Here is a 20,254-nt window from a genome sequence, read left to right on the forward strand (position 1 = left end):
GGAATGCTACCCAATGTTATTTTCTGGTCTTCACATGCATACATCCATGCAAACATGTACATATGCACACATATTTGTTACTAATCACTCATAGACAAGTTCTTCAAGCATATAAAATAAATACAATCTAACAAATATCAGCTTTATTCAAGTTGGAAAGTCACCTTTCTTGTCACAATTTCCAATAAACATGTTTACATAAAATATAAAAGTTTAACGTTTAACATCTCTTGCTATTTTATATCAATCTGAGTTCTCTTAGATTTAAATATATGAATTACATACGTAAGTAATTCAAGTATAAACTAAATAATATATGTAATTAGAAATGTTTGGTATAAAATAATGTGGACGTTTAAAGAATAAGACAATGTAAGTCATCTTTCCCTGTCTGTTCTTCCCACTAGTCCCTGATTAGAATAGCTAGGAATTAACTAGGTGTATTAGTTAGGATTCTCTAGAATGGTATTTCTCATGCTTTCTAATGCTGTGACCCCCCAACCATAAAATTATTTTTGTTGCCACTTCCTAACTGTAATTTTGCTACTTTATGGATTGTAATGTAAATACCTGTGTTTTCTGATGGTTTTAGGCTACCCCTGTGAAAGGGTCGTTCTACCCACAAAGGGGTTGCAACTCACAGATTGATAATCACTACTCTAGAGGAAAAGAACTAGTAGAATGAATCTATATATAGATACAGAAAGATAATTCATTAGAGTGACCTACAGACTCTAGTCCAGCTAGTCCAACAGTGGTTGTCTATCAGTGGAAAACGCAAGAATCCAGTAGGTCTTCAGTCTAGGAAACTGGAAGTCTCTACTGATCTTCACAATACTGAAGAAGTAGGCTCTAATGTCAGTGAAGGAATGGACTCGCCAGAAAGAGTCAGGGAAAGTAGGCAAAGAAAAAACTTCCTTCTTCCAAGTTCTTTATATACACTGCCACCAGAAGGTGTGGCCAGATTAAAGATAGATCTTCCTACTTCAATAGATCCAGATTAAAAGTGGGTATTCCTACTTCCAGTGATTTAATTAAGGAAAATAAATAACTCACAGGTTTAGTTAATTGCCAATGTAGTCAAGTTGACAACCAAGAATAGCCATCACACTAGGCAGCCAGTGACACAGGCAGAAGAGGCACCGGCTGACCTAACTCAGATGACTGTACAAGGAGGAGAAAGCAGCTAGCTTGGTGTGGGTGTTCTCTTGGGCACAGGGAACCTGATTTGGTACTATAAACTCTGGGGTCCGTTGTCTCTCAGGCTTCTCACACTTGCTCTAGGAGGCAATTATGAAGGCATCCACCTGGGTACCCGACTACAGATTCAGGTCCTCCGTGGTGTCTCTGGCAGATTTCTCTCTCTGTTTATTGCTTTTCTTTGTCATCATCTGACAGTCTTGAAGCAGGTTTTCTTTTGGACTACCAACCAGCTCCCAAATAAAGACACTGAGACTTATTATTAGTTATGAATGCTTGACCTTATCTTATGCTTGTCCCACTAGCTCTTATAACTTAAATTAGCCTGTTTCTTGTTTCTCTTCATCTACATTTTGCCTTGGGCCTTTTACCTTTCTTTCATTCTGTATGTCCTATTCTGTGTCTGTCTGTCTGGCAGCTGCCTGACTGGCTGGCCCCAGGTGTCTCCCTTTCTTTCTCCCTCATTCTTCATTCTTCTCTCCTCTTCTCTCCTCTCCTCTCTCTCTCTCTCTCTCTCTCTCTCTCTCTCTCTCTCTCTCTCTCTCTCTCTCTCTCTCTCTCTCTCTCTCTCTCTCTCTCTCCCTCCTACTTATTCTTTCTGCCCACCAGCCCCCCATCCCTCTACTGCCTAGCTATTGGCTGTTCAGCTTCTTATTAGACCAATCAGGTGCCTTAGGCAGGAAACAACACTTCTTTATATCATTAAACAAATTCAACATAAACAAATGTAACACACCTTTACATAGTTAAAGTATTGTTTCACAATATAAAAAGAAACACACCTTTACATAGTTAAAGGAATATTCCACAGCATAAACAAATGGAACACACCTTTACATAGTTAAAGGAATAGTCCACAGCATAAACAAATGGAACACACCTTTACATAGTTAAAGGAATATTCCACAGCATAAACAAATGGAACACACCTTTACATAGTTAAATATTCCACGACATAAACAAATGGAACACACCTTTACATAGTTAAAGCAATATTCCAGAGCACAGTCCCATTTCACTCGGGACCTGTGAGAGTGAATGGTGAGCTTGCGGCTCTCTCTTCATGAGCTCATGCACTACTGCAAAAAAAATTCTGAGCATGTGTCCTTTCAGAGGATATTCAATTTTTCTTTTATAGCTTTGTCATTGTCTTATGACTATGTTTGTTTGGCCCTCAACTCTGCCACAAGCCATACACAGTGGTACTCCCCACTGTCCATGGTCCTCTCCCCAGGGTGTAGTTCCTGATTATGTCTTCAAATCTTCTCAGACAGCTTTTTCTCTGACCAAGATTAATTGAATGTTTGCCCCTGTTGTCCCATAATGTTGGTATTTTCATGTTTTTACACATAAAACTTGAATCCAGCTGTACATTATTTAACCAGTTATCATTACCATAAGATGGCCAGAGTTTGAATTATAGTTTTCCTTAAACTGAACAAAATTCAGTTGATTAAACCATGAGCTTTCCACTGATAGACAACCACTGATCTTTATTCTTATCTCTGATAAATATTTTTAGACTTACTTTATTATTTTATGTGTTATGTACAATGTGTACTTGGTACCTGCAGAGGGCATTAGATACCCTAGAACTAGAGTTACAGACCATTGTGTGCTGCCAGGTGGGTGGTGGGTATTGAACTTAAGATTTCTGAAGAGTGCCAGGTGCTCTTTTTTAAAAAAATTATTTGGTTTGTTTATTTCAAGGCAAGGTCTCACTATGTAGCTCTGTCTATCCGGAATTCACCAGGTAGACTAGGGTGGCCTCAAACTCACAGAGATCCATCTGTTCTCTGCCTGGCTTTATGATATTTTATTATTTTTTTAAATTGTCATATGATTACATCATTTTACTTGCTTCCTTTTCCTCCTTCCCACATGTCACTCCATGTACCTGCTCTTGCTCCCTCTCAAATTCATAACCTCTTTTTCTTTATTTTAAATATATAGATTTTTCTAAATATACATTCTGTATAATGTTACTTGGTATTGAATAACCATTTGGGGAGCTCTTCCCTGGGAAGACTAATTCTCCTGCTCTCAGCATTCCTTAGTTGCCTGTAATTCTTTGTCTAGTAGACAGTCCCATGTGACTTCCTCCTTCGATGTTAGCATGACTGTTGATGTTGTCATGGTTTAGGTCCTGTTATTGATAAGACTTCATGAGTGGAGTTTCTCTGACTTTCTTAGGAGACACAATCTCATAGCAAATGTCCTGTTCCTCTGACTCTTCTGCCCTCTCTTCTGAAATGATCTCTGAGTCTTAGGTACAGGAATTGTGTTGTAGATATATCCATTGGAATAGGGCATCACACAATCTCTTATTCTCTGTGTTTTGATCAGTTTTCTGTAATGGTCTCTGTTGCAAAGAGAAGTTTCCTTGATAGGTGTGAGAACTATACTTATCTATGGGTATAAATATTTAGAATGTAGTTAGGGATTATTCTGGTTTAAAGTGGCAGTAATATGCTCTCCAGGCTCTGCTCAAAGTACATGGTGTTTTCAGCAAAGCAATTTATCTTCTACCTCTGGGAGGCAACTAAGGGCATCATTAGCCTATGACTTCTCATGGTTGGTTCAGGGGTTTTAGTTAGTGTATGGCTCTTAGGGGAAGCATTGTCAGCCCAAATGGGATGGTTTATCTAAACTATATATGTCTAAGCATACCCAGACTTAGCTGTATTGTTTATAATTTTTAGGTAGATGACTTTTTCAGAATCCTTACTGTTATTTTATCCTCCTCCTTCCTTTTGTATTTGTCTCTTTCCTTAGTCATAGCCCCTCCCACTTTTCACATGTTCCCCTTCAAATCACTAACATGCCATTATTCCCAGTTCTGCTGTTCCCCCTGCCTGGGCCCCTTTTACTTTCCCCATTTCTGCAGTTACTCCAGTTTATATCCTCACATCTGAAGACTGGGCGCTAAAAACGCAGCTGAAACATGGCGTTTGTCGTTTTGAGTCTCAGTCACGTCACTAAGGTGAGCTTTTCTAGTTCTATCCATTTATCTGCAAAATTCATGATTTCAGTTTTCTTTACAACTGAATAATATTTCCTGGTGTATATGTATCACATTTTATTATCTGTTCATCAGTTGGAGGGCATTTAGGTTATATCTGTTTCCTAGCTATCATGAATAGAGCAACAACGAACATGGATGAACAAATATCTGTGGAGTAGTAGGATGTCAAATCCTTTGGGCATTTGCCAAGAAGTAGTATAGCCGAGTCAGATGATGGATTAACTTTAGTGTTTGAGGGTTCTCCATATTTATTTCCAGAAGTTAGAGCAGTTTGCCATCCGACCAACAGTGAATGAAGGTTCTCGTCGCCTTTATACCCTCTCCAGCATCTGTTCTCAGTTGTTTACTGATCGTTGCCATTCTGACTTTGAGGGAACCAACGAATGCTCTCAACTGCAGAGCTAATTCTCCAGGCACTGAATAATATTTTTAAAAATCATTTATACTGCAATATTTGCAAAAAACCTATTTTTTCACATATACCCCCTCCTAAGAGAAAGTCCCTACCACCAGCTGAAGTCACTTCCACCTATTTCTGAGTTACTCTGCTTCTAAGTGATAGAAGGTATAAAGTGTAGTGATATTTCATTTGTATTTTAATAAATAAAGCTTGCCTGAAGAGCAGAGAGTTAAACAACCCCACTGGTCAGCCTTACAGATCAGGCAGTGGTAATACACACCTTGAATCCCAGTAGCCACACTAGTTGCCGTAGAAACTGAGTGATGCATGCCTTTAATCCCAGACCTAGAGAGGACTATAAAACAGGAGTAGACAGCTCTCAGACAGTCTCATTCTGAGATTCCTGGAGGCAGGATTGCCATTTCGGACTGAGGTCAAGGTAAGAGACAGTGGCTGGCTGTTTTGCTTTTCGGGGCTTCAGGTTGAACCCCAATTTCTCTCTCTGAGTTTTTATTAATGGTTCTAAAGTGTTCTGTCTTTTGTTTTCCCTGCACATTTTGACATTTCAATGAAACAATAATAGGCTATGGCTTATTAAAAATTATGAAAAATTGATTTAGCTGATTGTGCTGAAGTTTCACCAGTGTATATAAAGTAATCACATTGGCACATTTTTTTCAACAGCTGCTTAAGTCTTAGTTAGAAAATACTGCCAGGTATGAGGCCAGCCAGGTCTACAAAGTGAGTTCTAGGGCTACACAACACAATGACACCCTGTCTTGAAACACCACAGCACACCCCCAAAAAAGAAAGAAAGGAAATATCCCCAGGCATAGTGCCACACACCTTTAATCTTAGTACTCAAGAGACAGAGGCAGGCAGATCTCTATGAATTTGAGGCCAGCCATAGGCCTCATAGTTTACATAGTGAGATCCAGGACAATTAGAGCAATGTATTGAGGCCATGTCTCTAAAGAGAGAGAGGGAGGGAAGGGGAAAAGGAGAGAAGAAAAAGATCAACATTTATACACTCCTTGTGCTACATCTTTGAGTCTCCACTCCCACCCCCACCCCCCAACCCCCAGTTTCACTTGAGATTTTCCTACTTCTTTGTGACGGGGTATTTGGGACTATTTACTAGACATTGTAAATATTATGTTTTGAAAGTTTGAGTCTTTTTGGTTTTGATGACAGGGTTTCTCTGAGTAGCTTTGGAGCCTGTCCTGGAACTAGCTTTGCAGACCAGGCTGGCCTTGAACTCACAGAGATCCGCTTACCTCTGCCTCCTGAGTGCTGGGTTTAAGGCATGCACCACCCCTGCCTGGCTAAGTCTTATTTTTAAAATTCACTAAAATGTTAACACTTTTGTTTTAGTGGGTCGTTGGCCTAGTTAGGCTCAGACTACAAACTCCAATGTCTGTGGTGCCACTGTGTGTTGTTTCTGGGTCTTCTAACCAGCAACCAAGAAATCCCTTTTCTCAGTCTTCTGACTAAAATCCTGAGGCTTTAATAATTTGAACCTGCTGCACACTCTCTCTACTAACCACATCTGATACAGAACACGGGATATTGAGGGGGACAAATGATCAATTTGCTGTCTGTCTGGTAGTGTTTCAGTTTCTGGTCTGTTTTTCCAGTTTGTGTCCTGCTCTAGTTTATCAGCATCTTCAGAATGCTGCCCTGTGCATTGTGTACAGTTTTCATAGCTGTATTCGGTACTCACTATATCTTAGCAGGAACAAAAATGTCACCTTTACTTATTCCATCTTAAACAGATTTATTGAAACAAAATTGATATACCAGAAACTTCATATGTTACATTGTGATTTGATGAAAACATTTAACTTGAAACTACCCTCACAATAAAAATAGTAGACATATCTAACACCTGAATGATCTTTGTGACCCTTTATAATGTCTCCCCTCAACTTGTATGCGTGTCCCAGTTCTGTCACTATAGATCACTTACATTTCCAGGCAGCTTATGTTGATAGAGTCACATAGTGTTTACTTTTTGTCTGACTTCTTTGGCACAGTTATTTTTGAGATTCATGCATGTTGATCCGTGTTTCAATACTTTTTTATTGCTGAGCATTATTCTATTCAATCTGTACACTAAATTTTGTTTATGAATTCCTTTATTGACTCAGGTAGAATTGTTTCCTGTTTGTGATATAAGTACGTATATTCATGCATGTTCTTTACATATATATGTATAATACATATATAATAATACACTAGTAACTGGGGCATACACTACGTCTGTATGTGCTACTTCCCTTTTGTTTCCATTTCTTTATGTTTTGAGAGAAGGTACCACCATATCTTAGCTGGTCTACATAGGTCAGGCTGGATTCCAATTCACAGAAATTCTCCTGCCTCTGTCTTCTGAGTTCTGGGATTAGAACATGTACCACGTAGGTGTTCCTCTGCAATTATTTACTGCCATGGCTCCTCAATGAGTGGGGGCTCTTGTGCCCTTTCTCCATTCATGCCAGAATGTTGATGAGTTCAAATCTTGTGTAGACCTTGTACAAGTAACAATAGGTGCTGAGTTCATGAGTGCAATAGCTTTGTCATCTTTACATTCTTTCCTCACCTTCTTTTGTGATGTTCTTTGACCCTGAAAGAGGGGTTGTATAGATTTCCCATTTTGTGTGAGCACTCAACAGTCACTTATTCTCAGCACTTAAACCAGTGTGAATATCACTGCTGTTCACTATAAAGGAAGCTTCCCTGATGAAGGTTGTCAACAGCACTAACCTTTGGGTATAAACTAAGCAACTATTTAGAAGACAATTTGACAGGATGTCCATTTAGCAAAACAGTAGTAGGTTCTGTAGTTGGAGGTTGCTCATTCATTTTCTGGCCACCCAGACTCGAAATAATCACACAGAAACTGTATTATTACAACACTGCTTGGCCTATTAGCTCATGCTCCTTATTGGCTAGCTATTATATCTTAAATTAGCCCATTTCTATTAATCTGTGTATTGCCACGTGGTTGTGACCTGCCAGTAATGTTCTGTATGGCGTCAGGCATCTGTCTCCTGTGGTGGCTACATGGCTTCTCCCTCAACTCTGCCTACTCTCTCTATATATCTCTTCCAGCCTGGCTATATTCTGTTAAGCCATTGGCCAATGGCAATAAAACATTCACAGCATACATCACCTCCCACATCAAGGTTCTTCTGTGGCCTACCACTTACCTAAAGCCAAGGGACTTTTGACCAGATTTATAGGACTAGACATGAATTACTTCTGTGGAGTGGGCCTCAAATCCAGCTAGAAAGCAAAAGCTACTACACTGTTGCACCAGTTAGCACATCTTGCCTGGCAAGTCTGTACTGTAGCATGCAACATTATCCATCCACCCATGCCAGCATACTGCCAAACTAAATCCTTTTAATTTTATCATAGTTTAAGAGAAAAATAAAACAAACAACAACAAAAATAGTGCAGGCAAGTTGTAAATCTCAACAGCTGCCCAGGAGAGGAGAGGAGAGCAGGGAAAGAAGCCACACCTTTCCAGAGTTGGGAGGTGGTTGGTGGCACATGCCTTTAATCCCAGTACTCAGGAGGCAGAGTCAAGTGGATCTCTGAGTGTGAGGTCAGCCTGGTTACAGAGTGAGTTCTTTGGACAGCCAGGGCTACAAAAAGAATCCCTGCCTCAAAAAAAAAAAAAAGTTAAGAAAAAAAGCCATGTCATTTGAATTAAGCCTGTGTGGAGTTCAGTCGGTAGACAAGCAGCCACAAGCAGAGAGCGAGATTCAGAGAAAATGTGAGAAAATCCAAAATACTAGAGAGAAAAAAGCATACATAGGCTATGACCATCATCCAGAACAGACAGAAGAGAATCAAGGGGAAGTTATGCCTTTCCGAGTTAAGACTCAACAGTAGCTCCTGGCGGATTCGAGATGACTGTGCTAAGGAATAAGAATTCTGAGGAGAGGTACATTATCTCATTAAAGGACTAATTATTGCTCCTTTCTCTTTGTATGGCTTAAGATGAATACACCTTCCGGGGTGGGGGGGAGTGATCCTTTGCCAAGTGGTTGACTTGCCAAACTACATTAATTTACAGGAGGAGACAAGACATGCTTCCATATAGAAATGAATTCCATTATTTCCTGTGACATTCCTTTCTAAAGGGATAACCCTAAAGTCATTTAGGAGATGGAGCGTTGACATTACCCATTTCTACCATGAAAGTCTAAAGGTCTAGTTTCCCAAGCTGTTCAACAGAGGGATTATTATCTGGCCAGAATGAAACTCCTTTTTTGAAAAGAGAAAATTATTTTTTTCTCTTTTATTGATTTTTTATTGAGCTCTATATTTTTCTCTGCTCCCTCCCTTCCTCTCCCCGTCTCTTCCTCTCCCTCTCCTTCAACCCTCTCCCAAGGTCCCCATGCTCCCAATTTACTCAGGAAATCTTGTCTTTTTCTACTTCCCATGTAGATTATATCTATGTATGTCTCTCTTAGTGTCTTCATTGTTGTCTAAGTTCTCTGGGATTGTGATTTGTGGACTAGTTTTCTTTGCTTTATGTTTAAAAACCACTTATTAGTGAGTACATGTGATAATTGTCTTTCTGTGTCTGGGTTACCTCACTCAAAATAATGTTTTCTAGCTCCATCCATTTTCCTGCAAAATTCAAGATGTTATTATTTTTTCTGCTGTGTAGTACTCCATTGTGTAAATGTACCACATTTTCCTTATCCATTCTTCAACCGAGGGGCATTTAGGTTGTTTCCAGGTTCTGGCTATGATAAGCAAAGCTGCTATGAACATAGTTGAACACATGTCCTTGTGGCACGATTGAGCATCCTTTGGATATATACTCAAAAGTGGTATTGCTGGGTCTTGAGGAAGGTTGTTTCCTAATTTTCTGAGAAATCACCACACTGACATCCAAAGGGGTTGTACCAGCTTGCATTCCCACAGCAATACAGGAGTGTTCCCTTTTCCCCCACAACCTCTCCACCATAAGTTGTCATCGGTGTTTTTGATCTTGGCTGTTCTTACAGGTATAAAATGGAATCTCAGAGTTGTTTTGATTTGCATTTTTCTGATGACTAAGGATGTTGAGCATTTCCTTAAGTGTCTTTCAGCCCTTTTAGATTCCTTTGTTGAGAGTTCTCTGTTTAGGTCTGTACTCCATTTTTTTTTAATTGGATTATTTGTTCTTTTGATGACCACTTTCCTGAGTTCTTTGTATATTTTGGAGATCAGACATCTGTCTGATGTGGGTTTGGTGAAGATCTTAAGAAAATTATTTTTATGTGCATAGTTGTTTTGCCTGCCTGTGTCTGTGGTGCAGTGTCTGTGGAAGCCAGAAGAGGGTGTCAAATCCACTGAGACTGGACTTACAGACAGTTTTAAGCTACTGTGTGGGCCTGGAAATCAAACCCTTGTTCTCAGGAAGAAGAGCTGATACTGTTAACTGTGAGCCAGCTCCCTAACCACTGACACTCTTTTAAACATATCTATTTAATATATAATACATATATTTCTAAATTAGTTTACGAAGTAGTGGTTTTCCATAAGGCTTTTCATGTCTTTAGCTGCCTCCTCCCCTATTTCTCCATCCTCATCTCCACTTAAACCCAATGATTTCCCTCATCTACTTTCATATCGCTTATGTTCTACTACCCCTGTCCAACCTTAATACCTCTCCCCTATCATGGACCTTTTTTAGCTTTCGGACCTCTACAAACACTCCAAATTAAACGCACAAATCTAAAAACTTGAAGGTAGAATCTGTATGTGAGACAGATCATATGAAATTTGTCTAGGCCAGGGTTATTTCATTTCATATATTTCCAATTCCATCCATTTCCTGTGAACTTCATAATTTCATTTTTTTCACAGTTGAGTAGCCTCAATTTTTAAAGATTCACCTTCTTGACTTTTATATTAGGCCACTTAATTGTCCCATAACTCACTAAGAGCCATCTTTTGTCTTTTCCTTGAATTTATTTCCTGTTTCAGTTTGGATAGTATGATTGCTTTACATCACTGTGACAAAATGCCTGATATAAATAACTTAAAAATAGAGACTATTTATTTTGACTCACAACTTTAGAGGATGATAGATGTCTTGGCAGTTTTGTGTCAGTTTAACACATAGAGTCATCTGGGAAGAGAAACTCTCAACTGAGAAAATGCCTCCATAAAACTGGGCTATAAGCAAATCTGTAGTGCATTTTCTTAATTAGTGATTGATGTAAGTGGGCCCAGTTCACTGTGGGTGGTACCATCATTGGGCAGATAGTTCTGTGGTATATAAGAAAGCTGTCTGAGCAAGCCACGGAGAACAAGCCACTCCTCTATGGCCTCTGCTCCAGTTTCTTGCCTTGAGGTTTTTTTTGGGGGGGTGGGTTTCGAGACAGGGTTTCTCTGTGGTTTTGGAGCCTGTCCTGGAACTAGTTCTTGTAGACCAGGCTGGTCTCGAACTCACAGAGATCTGCCTGCCTCTGCCTCCCAAGTGCTGGGATTAAAGGTGTGCGCCACCACCGCCCAGCTTCTTGCCTTGAGTTTTGCTCTGACTTCCTTGACAGTAGACGGAGTTGGGTAAATATAAATAAAATTAATCTTTTCTCCTCAAGTTGCTTTTGGTCATGGAGGTTTATCACAGCAATAGAAACCCTAGCAAAGATAATTGACATGAATGGGTAATAGATATTTTCAGGGTTTTTACCTAGGATGAGATGTTTTTAATAGTTCATCTCTTTCTGATGCTGTTTTCATGGGTCGTCTGGACAATCCAAAGAAATATCCCAAGTAAAGTTAATTATATTTTAACCTTGAGGAAAGACTTTTAAAATATTCTTCTAAATGTCTATAAATTCTAAGTTTTTCACAAATAGCTGCTATAAACATGTACAGTTCCTGACCCTGTGTAGCCATTGACCCTTGTTCTCTAGACATCTGGACAACTCTTGCAGATGGAGGTAATTTCCTCACGTGTATGCAAGGATCAGCTCTCTGTTGAAGACTTAGCTGGGTGGTGGGCTCAAAAGATGATGATTTTTAAAAATTATCTGTCTTTTTTCATTGTGGGAACCAATTTTCTTTCAATTGTTTATGTCCCAAGTGGGAGTAGAAGCCCCCAGCTAGTACATTTCCGTCTGTCTAGGCTCCTGTCTTGTGTTCTTCTACCTGAGACAGTCTGTCAGTCACTCTTCACCCTGTTGGGCTCAGCCTTCTGTCCTTCCATTCCCCGGTCACGGTGCTGAAGCCTGAGTACTTGTTTTTCTTCTTGCTAGATCATAAATTCCATGTGAATAGCCTTTTTAGCCTCCTTTTCTGTTTATGGAATGTGTGCCTGCCCTTGTTGCTCTGGCTTGGGGTCGTCACTAGGGTTTCAATGTGATTAAAAACAAGGCCGTGTCTTTTCCCTACCTGAAGCAGGAGCCACGAGGTCTTTAGTTTTCATCTAAATTCTTCTTTTCCCCAAACTCAGGCCTCCCTGTTCAGAACCATTATTTTCTTCACAAAGGCCTTCTCATGGGAGGAGCCGAGGACCTTTGCTCTCACTGTGCTTGCCAGGAGCCACATTATTCCATCCAATACCTCTTATCACACATGGCTTAGATGTCCCGTCTAGTGTTTCTACATCAGCAGGGCCAGTTTTTGTCAATGTCCTATTTCACTGCAGTGTTACTCGTGATGCTGGCTCAGAATTTGACAATGTTAAAAATTCAAATTTTCTGACCTTTCACATTGTGTTTTTCTTGAGTGTCCCAATTTCTTGGTTTTCTTCTGTTTTTTTTTTTTGTTTGTTTGTTTGTTTTTGTTTTGAAAGGCTACAGCTGAATTAATTGGAAATATTAACATCTGGGCATTATTAATTAATTTTTTGCTTTCATTCTTTATGAGTACTTTTTCTTCCCTAGTGTTCTTTTATGGCTATATTCAGTGTCCTGCCGGCATATTTGTACAGATTTTAGTGCCTGGCTAGGTCATTATTAGGTGATCTTTGGTATGACCTACACTTCCTTTACATACCAGCCACCAATCCTGTTACCTTGTTACTGAATTGTTATCTGAATCATGAACATGTCCTCCAGACCAGTCTTCTTTCCCAGTCAGTGATTCTATTTCCACTCAAGAGACCTGACCTTAGGAAGCCTTGTTTTATGTCCCCATCTCAGTTATCTGGTCCCCTTTTTACCTATACACAAGGAATGAAGCCTGCTGTAGTTAAGTATGTCACTCATTCAGTTTAAGAGTTTAAAAATCACTTGGTGGCACTGAAATCCTGTTTATCTTTTCCCAGCTCTGTTCTTCCCAAGTCAGTGTCCTTATCTATCCCAAAGGCAGTGTTTATTGTCCCATATATATTTCCCTAAATAGTAGTGTGCCGGTTAAACATACTAGTAATTACCTCAGAGTACCCAAAATGCATCAGTGTCACATTAGGGAAAATAAGTCAAAGCACTTTCCCTTGGAGTAGTTTTATCAAGAACAAGCCCAGATTTGAATTCTTTCTTTCTCTCCTTGTGTCTTCTGTCATCTCTCTGTTTCTGGCCTATCTGTAATCTGTCTGCTTTATAAGTCTGAATCTGTGCCTGCCTGAATGTTGTCTTGTCTTTTCTGTCCCTGTCCCTGTGTGTGTTCCTCACAAAGACCTTTACTCTGTATGTATTGAACAGCACAGAAAGCATCACATGGAAAAGGAATGAGTGATACTTTACAAAAATCTTTAACAAAGTTTGAAAGGGATGAAACATTACTGACTCTTGCTGACCACCACTGACATCCATACAAAACAGTGCTGAAATAGACTCATCAATCTGTATTCATGCCACGTCTAACATTTATAGTGGACATTTGCTTTAAAAGGTTGTGTTCACATGTTCTTATGGTATGATTGAGCATCCTTTGGGTTTATACCCAAAAGTTGTATTGCCGGGTCTTAAGGTAGGTTGTTTCCTAATTTTCTGAAAAACCGCCACACTGATTTCTAAAGCATCTGTACAAGTTTGCACTCCCACCAGCAATGGAGGAGTGTTCCCCTTGCTCCACATCCTCTCCAGTGTAAGTTGTCATCAATGTTTTTGATCTTGGCCATACTGACAAGTGTAAGATGGAATCTCAGAGTTGTTTTGATTTGCTTTTCTCTGAAGACTAAGGATGTTGAGCATTTCTTTAAGTGTCTTTCAGCCTTTTGAAAATATTTGTCTGTTCAGAGTTCTCTGTTTAGGTCTGTATAAAACTATGTTCATAGCAGCATTATTCGTAATAGCTAGAACCTGGAAATAACAAAGATGTCCTTCAAACAAAGAATGAATAAAGAAAATGTGGTACATTTACACAATGGAGTATTACACAATAGAAAAAATAATGACGTATTGAAATTTGCAAGCAAATGGATGAATCTAGAAAACATCATATTGAGTGAGGTAACCCAGACCCAGAAAGACAAATATAGTACTCACTCATAAGCTGCTTTTAGACATAAAACAAAGAAAAACCAGGCTAAAATTCACAGTCCAGAAAACCTAGACAACAAAGAGGACCCTAAGAGAGACATACATGGATCTACATAGGGAGGAGAAAAAGAAGATCTCCTGAATAAATTGGGAGCATGGGGGTCATAGGGGAAGGGAGGGAGGAGAGGGAAGGAAGGAAAGAGAATGTAGAAAATAGCTCAATAAAAACAATTAAATAAGATCGTGTTCATCATGTTTGCTATTTTAACACATATTACCGTATTAGGGCTTTCTAGAGGAACAGAATTTACAGAATGTGTATTTATATGTGTTTTATTAGAATGGTTCCCAGGCTGTGATCCAGCTATTCCAACAATGGCTGTCTACCAATGGAAGGTCGAAGAATCCAGTAATTGTTTATTCCATTAGGCTGGATGTCTCAGCTGGTCTTCAATTTATTTCAGAATCCCAAAGAAGTAGGTTCTAATGCCAGTGAAGTAATGAAGCAGAGAAAGGGAACAAGATTCCCCCCTTTGTGTCTTTTATATAGGCGAACACCAGAAGGTGTGGCCAAGATTAAAGGAGGATCTTCCCACCTCAAAAGATCTGTATTAAAGGTGTACCTTCCTCTCTCAAAGATCTGGGTTAGAAGTGGGCTTTCCCACTTCAGATTATATAGTTGAGAAAAAAAATCCCTTATAGATGTTCCCAGCCATTTGAATTGTAGTTAATTCCAGATGTAGTTAATATGAAAACCAAGACTAACCATCACAATTGCCACAATCTACATATACTTGTGCATTACTTGTGAGTCAGTGGCATGGAAGAATATATAATTTAAGATGTCAGCTATGAGCCAGGTGTTAGTGGCTTACGCTTTTAATCCCAGCACTTGGGAGGCAGAGGCAGGCAAATCTCTGGGTTTGAGGCTAGCCTGGTCTACATAGTGAGTTCCAGGACAGACAGAGCTACACAGAGAAACCCTGTCTCCAAAACAAAAAGATGTCAGCTATGTATTAGCTTAAGTTGTAAGAATTGATTACATAAAAAAATTCAAGGCAAGTAAAATTGGTTGTTACATTATTCTCTTAAAGGTGAGTTAAACCAACTGAGTATATAGTAAGATGTCAGTTTTAAGTCCTAAGTAACCCCAGGGTGTTAATATTAGCTTTGGCTGTAAAGTCCAACAGAAGTTAGAATCTCTTTTAATGTAAGAATATTTTCATAATAATGTATCACCACATAAAAGGTGAGGCATTTGCTCTGACACTTTAAATGTTATGTGAGTAGTGCTTTACCCATGCCACTAGCTGCTTTTGTTCAGCATTGTTTTTAAGATTTCTCCTCAACAAAAGCACCTCTAGTTCTCTCTTCTTGGTGACGATGCTAAATGTAATTATACAAATATAGTAGATTATTTCCAGATTTTCAGTATTTAAAATAGTGTTGAGGTCCTAGGAAAATAACTCAGCAGGTAAAGGGACTCAGGTGTGGTAGTGTATGCTTTAATTCCAACACTGGCAGGACTGGAGACAGGTGGGGGCTTGCTGACCAAGCCAGTCTAGCCTACTTGACAAGTTCCAGGTCAGTGAGAGATCTCTCTCTCAAAAACTAAATTAAGTAAATTAAATAAAAAGGTAAATAGCATATAAAAAACATCACCCAAAGTTATCCTCTGGCTTCTACACTCACTCACACACACACACACACACACACACACACACACATGCACGCACGCACATACACACACACACACACACACAGAGAGAGAGAGAGAGAGAGAGAGAGAGAGAGAGAGGATAGATAGATGAATAAATAAATACAGTGCTGAGAGAGAAATGTAGAGTTTTAATGAATATTCTTTAACCTGTGCAAAGATTTCCTCACTGGTGTTGCCTGGCTGTTACTGGGTGTATTAATGCACAAGTTTCCTAGAGTCTAAATGCTGCCCCAGTTCACTCTCATATACAATATGGACTGTAATGAGACTGTCAAACACATAAGCTCAAGTGATCCTCCCTCCTCATCCTCTCATGCAGCTGGAACCACAACATCTGACTTTCTTGTGTTGTTTAAGAAATCTTTCCTTGCATGGCAGTTATAAAGATGTTCAAATTCTGTATTTTGCAATGTGTCTTTAATTTCACTAAAACATACTTTTGTTCAGTGAGAGGTAGAGATTTGCTTATTTTCCATTCGGATAACTTTTGCTATAACTATTGTCTTGACAACTCATTTCGTAGTCCTTCGCCAAACAACAGTGTCAGTCTTCCTGGCCTGATTCTAGGCTGGGTTCTGTACTGCTGGTGTCTTGGTCTCATCTGACCCTTGACTCCATGCACCCCTGACTCAGCACCCTCCTCCTCCCCACCCCAGTTATCACTTTTCACTCTCAGCATGGCAGCCCCAGGAGTGGGCACGGTGTTTGTCAGATGTCACAATGTCACTGAGGAAAGAGTGGAATCGGGTACTTGGGTCTTAAATTTAAGGTGCATGGTATAAATGTCTCGTAGAGATTTTTAGGGAGATGTTTAGTATTAGCTCTTACAGCACATAACCATTATTAAAGAGGCTTCCTCCAGCAGCTTATGTCTTACATCAGTATTAGTTGTTTGGAGGCTGAATGCAGGGAGAGCTACATTTTTTCACTGTAGCTCACACAAAGCAGGATTCTCATAATGCACTGAACGAATTGTAGTTAACAGTGCCAAGAATATTTTGACAGCTAATATATGTTTAATAGAAGACCCTTTTATAATTTTAAGAAAATAATTAATATTTCAAAACAATGTAGTAAAATACTTAATGTTTTGACAAGATGTGTCCCTGTGGGCAATTTAATCTCCACTTGAAAATCTAAACATGACAGTTTTCATCTGTGGGACATTTGGATTCTTTCTGTTTCTAGCTGTCACAAATAAATCTGATATAAACATCAATATGCAGGTTTTTGTGTTAGCTCACATCTCCATTTCTCTAAGGTAAGTGCCTATGGCTGCCATTGTTGGATCTAGTGTTTTTAAACATATCCTGAATTCTGTATGTTGGTATTCTAAAGGATTTTTTATGTGTACATTCATGAAGGATATTGATCTGTGTCTGGTTTTAGTATCAAGGTAATATTAGTGTCATAAAATGAATTGGGAAATATGCTTGCTTTTTGTAGTCTCTGGACAATATTGTGTGAAATTGTAACTCTAAATATTTGGTAGACTCCTCTGATAAAATAATCTTGGCCTAGGGTCAACACCCTTGTTACAGGTTGTCATCTACACACACACACACACACACACACACACACACACACACACACAAACATATTCCTTAAGGTAGAATCTCACTGTGTAGTCCTGGCTGCCCTAGAAGTCACTATGTAAACCAATATAACCTCAAACTTACAGAGATCTACCTGACTCTGCCTCCTGAGTGCCAGCACCACTGTCTGGCCTTAAACAAAGATTTTCTTGTTATCCATTTCTTTTTTTTAATGTGCATTGGTGTTTTGCCTGCGTGTATATCTCTTTGCGGGTGTCAGATCCCCTGGAAGAGGAGTTACAGACAGTTTTGAGCTGCCATGTGGGTGCTGGGAACTGAACCTGGGTCCTCTAGAAGAGCAGCCAGTGTTCTTAACAGCTGAGCTATCGCTCAAGCCCCTCTTATCATCCATTTCATAGTGTGTTTTTGTCCCGCTTGTGAAATGAACATGTGTATTGCTGACAGCATTTTCTGCTTTTTCTGTGATCTTTTCTTTCTTCTTTCCTTTTTCTTTGTCAATCTAATAAGAGTTTAGATAATTTTAGTGAACTTTTCAAATAACCAAGTACTTGCTCCATTGATTTCCCCCCCATTTTTAGCTGGTTGGTTTCTGTTCCTTATTTCTGTTCTTCTGCTTGATTTGGATTTATTTGCTCTCCTTCTGGTTTCTTGAGTTTAGCTTATTGCTGAAGACTTTCTTCTCTCTTTTCTCTATGTCTGGTTTATTTTAGCACTGTGAACTTCCCTCTTAGTGTTGTTATAGCCACATTCAACACAGTTTGATATATCATGTTTTGTCGAAGAAAAAAAATTGGTCAAGCATAATTAAACAAGCCAGGAAGACTTTATCCAAGATTATTGCAATAATATAGGGAAGCTGAACCAAACTCCAAATACAGCAGTGGTGGCTAGGGACTTAGCACATACAGGCAGGGTGAGGGGTCGGTGCATGGAAAATTACAAAGAGAAGCTTGGCCTGGTGGGAGGAGCCTAACAAAACTCAGCCACAGGACTTTTCTTTGGTGTTGACAGGAGAAAATGCTGTTTGTCTCAAAGCTTTCTGTCTTATAATAATGCAAGTAACAATACCCTTTTGTTAGAAGCTTTGTTTGTTTGTTTATTAGTTTGTTTTTTGTCTGTGGCTATTGGCTTCTCTAGCACTTAGTTTAAGACATGCTAGGCACAGAAAAACTGTGGACCTCAGTTCTGTCTAATTCTGTGAACTTTGTAGTCTCTGGCCATTCTGCTTTCTATTCAGCTTTCAGAGTTCTTTTTCTTTACTGTATGCCTAGCACCCAGGGTTTCAGTTGTACCGTATGACAGGAACAGGGAAAATATGCTTACACCACTTCCTGGAAACAGAAGCAGCTTTAACTGAACAAAATGCTTAACAGCACAAAGGCGGTTTTGAAATACCATCTGATATGTATTTGTTCCTGCCCTCTTGCTACTGAGAGGCTGCCAGCCACTGGGGCTGAGGCCTCTGTCTCTCCATAGAGAGAGGAGATACCATTGAGAATAAATGAGTCCTGCTCAGTTCTGGCTCTCAATTAGAACTTGAGAGCACAGCGGAAAGAAGAACATCAGACACTAGAGACTTAATAGTGTTTTACTCTGTATTTTAAGCTGAATTTCAGAAGTTTGCCTGGAGCACCCAGACTCTGCCTGGCATTTGCCAGTTTAATATACTAAGGACACACTGGGATATGCAGGACCCCTTTTGGGAAGGGGTCTTAGCAACTCCTTTGAACTCGGGAGAGGTACTGAGAGTGAAGGGACAACGGAGTTTAGAGTTGAGCTGGACAGCAGAAGGAAGGAGAACTCTGGTGTTAGAATCCAGATTGAGGGGAAGAGCCAGAGGAGAACATACAACCTGAAGTCTGTGGGGTTTGGAACTCTGTCTCCCAACCCCTAAGTTTAGAGGAGCAGTCTTTCCAGCAGCAGCAAGTTAACATATAGTATGTGTTTTGCAAGTGAGGCCTATAGATGCTCTTCTGTCCAGTCTCCATGAGACCAATAAACTCCTGGATTCTGCATGCTTCTAGTGTAGAAATGAAGGCCCCTGAATCTTCCCACTTCTGTCTGCACCCTGGAAGGGAGCTGTGACTAGTATAGTTTAAGGCTGGCCCCAAAAGGAAAGCACAGCTGGGTTTCAGAACACAGCAGTGTCGCCAAGGTTAAATACAGGGTCAGGATAGCAGATAGGGACATCAGGTACTGTGGCCATGAGCTCACAGGCTGTAATCCTGTTGTAGGCACTTTACCTATAGAAGCAGACAGTACAGGGAGCCTAGGCAGAAAGCAACAAAGCTAGCAAGATGAGGGTAGTCCCAAACTGGTAGCATGGGACCTTCCTACTAGAGTAGTGGAGTTATATGAGTTCTCCCACCACCTGCCATCTCTGATATCACTTTGGGAAAGAAGAGCACAAGTAGAGGGAGCATGGTGGTATGAAACTACTGAGTGTATGCTCTTCCTCAAAACCCTAATCTGAATTTAAAGTGCTGATGATCTATGTATTCACTCAGCTGAATTAACACATACCTAAACTCAAGTTGATCTACACAGTTGAGGATATTTCTCAGCCTGCCTGTGCCAGATGTCTTAGGAAGGGCTTGCTTCAGGCAAAGACTAATCACAGGAGCAGGTCCAGCCGACTCTGCCCATTCTTCATTGTCACTGCCTGCGTGGCCCTAGCAGATCTTGGAAGCAGTTGCTCAGTTCCTCTCCAGTATGAAGGGAAAACGTCTCTGTGCAGCTTCTGTTAAAGTCTGAGGAGGAGTCTTCTTCAGCTACCCTCCACAAACAACTTTGTATGCACCCTATTGGTAGACGCCTTTTACTGCATCTGTGTGGGAGGCATAGCCCTGTGTGTGCAGGCGCTGATGCACACATGCACATGGCGGTACTCATTCTTCCACCTTATCCTTTGATAAG

General features: G+C 39.9%; 1 protein-coding gene across 3 annotated transcripts in view; it reads left to right on the forward strand.

Moving 5' to 3' along the window:
• Window positions 1-20,254, forward strand: part of Poln (DNA polymerase nu) — a 131,481-nt gene that overhangs the window by 56,614 nt on the left and 54,613 nt on the right. The gene's annotated exons all lie outside the window — the stretch shown is intronic.

Source organism: Arvicola amphibius, chromosome 1 (assembly GCF_903992535.2).
Source record: "Arvicola amphibius chromosome 1, mArvAmp1.2, whole genome shotgun sequence".
Classification (NCBI taxonomy): domain Eukaryota; kingdom Metazoa; phylum Chordata; class Mammalia; order Rodentia; family Cricetidae; genus Arvicola; species Arvicola amphibius.